General features: G+C 40.5%; 1 pseudogene; it reads left to right on the plus strand.

The window, feature by feature from the left end:
* The first annotated feature begins 737 nt into the window (after positions 1-737).
* On the plus strand, positions 738-5,176 carry LOC101277596 (60S ribosomal protein L7-like; annotated as a pseudogene).
* Positions 5,177-6,175: the final 999 nt, after the last annotated feature.

The following is a 6,175-nucleotide window of genomic DNA, read 5'->3' on the forward strand; positions in this document are numbered from 1 at the left end:
TGGTCTCTATCCCATCCAACGTTAGTCAGAGGGAACAAGGGATCTATATCCTGCAACTAAGAACCACTGTGTGGGCTGACTCTGAAATGGATACTTTATTCTCCTGTCAGCCCAGAAACAAACTCATATGACAGGATACCTGCCTAGTAGAACAGGTGACCCTCGAACAACACAGATTTGAACTGCACGGGTGCACTTATACACAGATTTTTTTCCAGTAGTAAAGACTACAGTACTAATATTGATTGGTTGAATCCATGGATATGGAACAGTGGATATAGAGGAACTGCCAATAAGGAGGGCCAACTATAAATGATACTCAGGTTCTTTTTACTGTGCAGAAGGTCAGCGCTCCTAACCCCTACACCGTTCAAGGGTCAACTGTATTTAAACAAGGGTGTGTGTGTGTGTGTGTGTGTGTGTGTGTGTGTGTGTGTGTACCCACAGCTGTTAGACCCAAGATTAGTCTTTTAAGGGTTTAACCCACACTCTTAATACAGTTCTGCTATAATATGACACATGCCTTCATAAAAATCACCATGTTATGCACAATAATAGTGCAATAAAACCCACAGGGCTTATGGGAAAAGATGCGCTCAGGGAGACAACACTCCAAAACCTCACCAGTGACACATTAAAAAAAAAAAGATATAAGAACCTAATAAAAACGGTAGCACAGTTTTACACATGTTAAATGGTTAAGACATTTATAAGTAACCTCTTTTCTGGCTGGAATCATGGAGGGTATGGAAGAGAAGGGAAAAAAGGTTTCTGCTATGCCCGATACCATCAAGAAAAAGCAAAGGAATTTTGCAGAGCTGAAGATCATGCACCTGAGAAAGAAGTTTGCCCAAGAGATGCTTCAAAAGGCAAGGAGGAAGCTTATCTATGAAAAAGCTAAGCACCATAATAAGGAAAATAGGCAGATGTACAGAAGTGAGATTTGACTGGCAAAGATGGCAAGAAAAGTGGGTAACTTCTGTGTAACTCTAGAACCCAAATGAGCACTTGTCTTCAGGATCAGGGTATCAACGGTGTGAGCCCAAAGATCTGAAAGGTGTTCCATCTTCTTTACCTTTTTCAGCTCCTCAATGGCACCTTTGTTAAGCTCAGTAAACATGCTGAGGACTGTGGAGCCATATACTGTATGGGATATCTGAAACAAGTCAGTAAAAGAATTGATCTACAAGCGCGGTTATAGCAAGATCAACAAGAAGGCGATTGTCCCAACAGATAACACTTCGACTGCTCAATCTCTTGGTAAATAGGAAATCATCTGCATGGAGGATCTGATTCATGAGACCCATGCTGTTGGAAAATGCAAACATCTTCCTGTGGTCTTTCAAATTATCTTCTTCATAAGGTGGAATGGAGAGAAAGGCATTGCATTGTGTAGAAGGCAGAGCTGCTGGCAACAGGGGAGACCGGATCAACAGGCTTCTTAGAAGGATGAACTATGGTGCCTCCCATGATTATTTTTATAATCTGGTCAGTTAATAAACAATGACTGCTTTCAAGTTGAAAAAGAAAAGGAAATTCATAAATAATACAATAAATATGTCACTTTACCTTAAAAAAAGATTTGAAATTTGTTTGAGGGAGTAGGCATTGGAAGGGTTGCAGCTTGTAATTCATTGTACAGTGGTAGGAAGGTAAGTTATCTAAAATCAGAGGAAAAATTTTAACACCAGATGTGGATGGGCACAACGCAACATACACAGTAAACTGAGGTAGCTGGTAGATATCTGAGGAGAGTGTGTGTGTGCATTTTGTGTATTCCCAGGTGCCTCAGTTCAGCTGGCTGGATGATTTTCTGCTTTCACCTCGTGTTTCTTGCTCATGAGATCTCACATAGGCCAAGGCAAATTTCCATTATACGCATATGTTGTTTCCTAATATATCAATCACATTGGAACAAATTTGTGTTTTCAAGACAAGCATTATAGCAGACCTGACTGTACCTGTGAGGAGTTCACATCAGAAGTAATGGTTTTAAGTTGCCTAGATTCTGAGGGTAGCCAGGAGAGCATTACTGCCCTACAAGGAGTATTGTCTAAGAGGGTTTGGGGACTGGAAAATATGAAGGTAAAGGTAGTGGTGTTCCCTTCTATCTTCATGGCCATCCACATGGCCAGGAAGGAACTCAGCATCTCATAGGTATTGTGTTATTCCATATTTTCATAGACTAGCCTAGATTAACAATTACCCAAGGGTTTAGGTTAGCTAGATGAAGAAAAATAAATAGCATTAGAGTAAGCTTCAGAGGACTCACATTTTATTCTTAGCTCTGCAAGCTGTGTGACCTAAGGCAAGTCCCTTTATTTCGCTTGGATTCATTTCCTCATCTGTAAAATAAAGAAATTGGACTATTTCATCTCTCGAAGATTCCTCCTGGCTCCAATATCATGTGACTCTGAGGCTTTCTATGTTGATTAAATGCAGAGAAAATGAACAGTTTTCGACCTCTTTCAAACTCTCCATGTGGCTCAGCAGTTTTTTTTCTCGTCCCAGGTTGTCTTCCTTGATTATTTCCCAAAGTGAAAATTCCAAATTGTTATTATTCTCAATCTCTGTTTCCACCAACAGATGGAATTTACTGAGGCAGATCAAGTCTGAGCTCGCAAAGCTCCTTTGTTTATTTTGTTAACAGCTTTATTGAAGTAAAATTGACGTACAATAAGCTGTACATATTTAAAGAATACAATTTGATAAGTTGTGACATGCGCGTACAGCCATGAAACCATCACCACCATCAAGGTAATGAACATATCCAACACCCACAAAGGTTTGCTCGTGCCCCTTGTAATCTCATCCTCCTGCTTCCTCCCCATATACCCAGGCAACCGATCTGCTGTCCTTCATTAGAGACTAGTGCATATTTTCTAGATGTTACGTAAATGGAATCATCAGTCTGTACTGTTGTTTTGTCTGACTCCTTTCACTCAACATAATTATTTTGAGATCCATCCATATTCCTTTTGTTAATAAACAGGAGAAAAAAAAAAAGGAGCCAGGTAGTAGTCTGTCATATGGCTATACCACAATTTGTTTATCCATTCACCTGTTGATGGACATTTGGGTTGTTTCCAGGTTTTCAGCCATTATATATGACTGCTATAAATATTTTTTTAAAAAGTCTTTGTATGGACATATGTTTTGACTTCTCTTGGGTAAACACTTAGGAGTCGAAAGGCTGGATCACATATGGAAAGTGTATGTTTCACTTTTTAGAAACCACCCAACTATTTTCCAAAGTGGCTATACCATTTTACATTTCTATCCACGCTACATGAAAATTCCAGTTCTTCCATAACCTTGCCAAAACTTAGTATGGTCAGTAGTTTTAATTTTTGCCATTCTAATAGGTATGTAATGATCCTTTAATTTGTATTTTCCCAATGACTGACAATGTTGAGCATCTTTTCATGTGCTTATTTTCCATCTGTTTATCTTCTTTGGGGAATGTCTGTTCAAATACTTTGCCCAATTTAAAAAATTGAGTTGTTTTCTATTTACTGAGTTTTCTGTAAATTGCAGTAAAATACACGTAACGTAAAATTTACCATCGTAACCATTTTTACGTGTACAGATCAATGGCATTAAGTACTTTCACATCGTTGTGCTACTATCACCATCATCCATCTCCAGAACTCTTTCATCTTGAAAAACTGTAACTCTACCTATTAAATAACAACTGCCCAGTTCTCCCCAACCCCAGCTCTGGAAACCACCATTTTTCTTCTTATCTCTACGAGTCTGACTACTCTTCAGTATCTCGTATGAGTGGAATCATCTGGTGTTTGTCTTTTTGTGACTGGCTTCTTTCACTTAGCATAATTCCTTCAAGATTCATCTACACTGTAGCATGTGTCAGGATTTCCTTTCTTTTTAAGGCTGAGTAATATTTCATTGTATGTATATACCACATTTTTCCATTCCTTTGTTGATGGACACTTGAGTTGCTTTCACTTTTTAAAAAATAATTAATTAATTTTTGGCTGCGTTGGGTCTTTGTTGCTGCGCCCAGGCTTTCTCTAGTTGCTGCGAGCGGGGGCTACTCTTCTGTTGCGGTGCGTGGGCTTCTCATCGTGGTGGCTTCTCTGTTTCGGAGCACAGGCTCTAGGCATGCGGGCTTCAGTAGTTGTGACACGCAAGGACTTAGTTGCTCCGCGGCATGTGGGATCTTCCCCAACCAGGGCTCAAACCCGTGTGCCCTGCACTGGCAGGCAGATTCTTAACCACTGCGCCACCAGGGAAGTCCCTGCTTTCACTTTTTGGCTTACTGTGAATAACGGGCTATATATGAACACAAATGTAGAAATATCTTTTTCAGTCCCTGCTTTTAATTACTGAGTTCTGAGAATTCTTTATATATTATGAATACAAGACCTTTATCAGAAATACGATTCACAAACATCTTTTCCTAGTCTGTGCTTTTTAATTTTCTTAATGTATTTCAAAGAGAAGTTTTAAGTTTTGATTTAGTCCAGTTTATAATTGTTGTCTTTAGATCTAAGAAATTTTTGCCTAACTTGAGATCACAACGACTTGGGAACTTCTGGATTTGTTTTTTATTTTTTCCCTGCAGAAAGCTTTATTGTTCCCACTTGGTCCAAAGCTCGGGAAAAGGCTCCAGGGTGGTTAAAATGATGCCTAGTGGCTGCAGAGAAAGGCTTCAGGCAGAAGCCCTGACAACAGAGGGGCTCCTCAAAGGCCGTTGGGCTCCAGAGGCTCTGAGTCGCGCTTGAGGGTGAGCCTTGAAAAGAAACTCGCCCAGCCCAACCTGGGGGCCAGGCCAGCCTGGGAGGTTAGTCAGGTGGTAGCCCATCTTCTTCATGAGTTTCACTTGCTCTTCTAGGACGTGGCTCTCCAGGAAGTCACAGAGGTGGGGTCTGCCGGGGCACGGACATGCAGATTCAAGTTCATCTACCTGAGAATGGCGGCTTCCATAACGTCCTGGGGTTTACGCCGCTTGAGATGGCGTCTGCAGGTCCCGGAAGAGGGCGTGGCTGCTCTGCTCGTTTTGCATTTTCAAGAGCCGCTAGGCGCTCTCGCGCTGCTGCTCCGCCAATTCGCGGAAGAAGGGGTCCGTGCCCTCCAGAGCCACATCCTTCCGGTGGAAATAGAAGCCCAAAGAGAGCCAAGTGCCCGCAGATACATGTTGACCACGGGGTAGACGGTGGTCTCCACCTGGGTAGAATAATTCTGACAAATCTGGGAGCTCGTGGTGTTGGCTAGTCCTAGAGGCGGAGGGTAGCTAAGGGGTTGATTCTGATGATTGCGACTGGAGAAAAGGTTGGAGGGTGCTACGAGGCTGGAGGCAAGGGCGTCCCTGGGCCTGTTCTGTCCAAACGCTACTGAAGCAAGAGACGGATCCACAGGACCCTCTGGCCTTGTGAACTGCGGAACTTCTGGTAGACGTGTTTTAAGAAACATTTTATAGTTTCAGGTTTTAGGTTACAATTGGTACTATGATCCATTTTGAGTTATCTTTTAAATGATACAAGGTGTGGATCAGAATTCATTTTTGCGTATAGGAATATCCAGTAGCTCCAGCATCATTTGTTGAAAAAGCTATCTTTTCTTCACTGCATTGCTTTTGTATCTTTGTAAAAAGCAGTTATTCATATATGTGTAGGTCTCTTTGTGGACTCAGTCTATTTTACTGATCTGTTTGTCTTTCTTGATGCCACACTATCTCGATTACTGTAGCTTTATGATGTCTTGAAATGAGGTAGCATTAGTCCTCCAATTTTGTTTTCCTTTTTCAAAGACACTTTGGCTTACTGTGAATTACCATATGAATTTTAGAATCAGCTTGTCTGTTTCTACAAAAAAACTTGCTGGGTTTTGATTGGGATGGTGTTGAAACTGTAGATCAATTTGAGGAGAATTGACATCTTAACAATACTGAGTTTTCCATGAACACCGTACCTCTTCCATTTATTAAAGTCTTCCTTAATTTTTCTCAGCAATGTTTTATAGTTTTCATTGTACATAGCTTGCATATTTTTGGTCAGATTTATCCCTAAGTATTTCATATTTTTATGCTATTTTAAATGTAAATTTTAATTCAATTTCTAATTGTTAATTGCTAGTGTATAGAAATACAATTGTTTTTTATATATTGATCTTGAGTCCTGCAACTTGCTAAAACTCATTTAGTTAATTAATT

Source organism: Orcinus orca, chromosome 3 (assembly GCF_937001465.1).
Source record: "Orcinus orca chromosome 3, mOrcOrc1.1, whole genome shotgun sequence".
Taxonomy (NCBI): Eukaryota; Metazoa; Chordata; class Mammalia; order Artiodactyla; family Delphinidae; genus Orcinus; species Orcinus orca.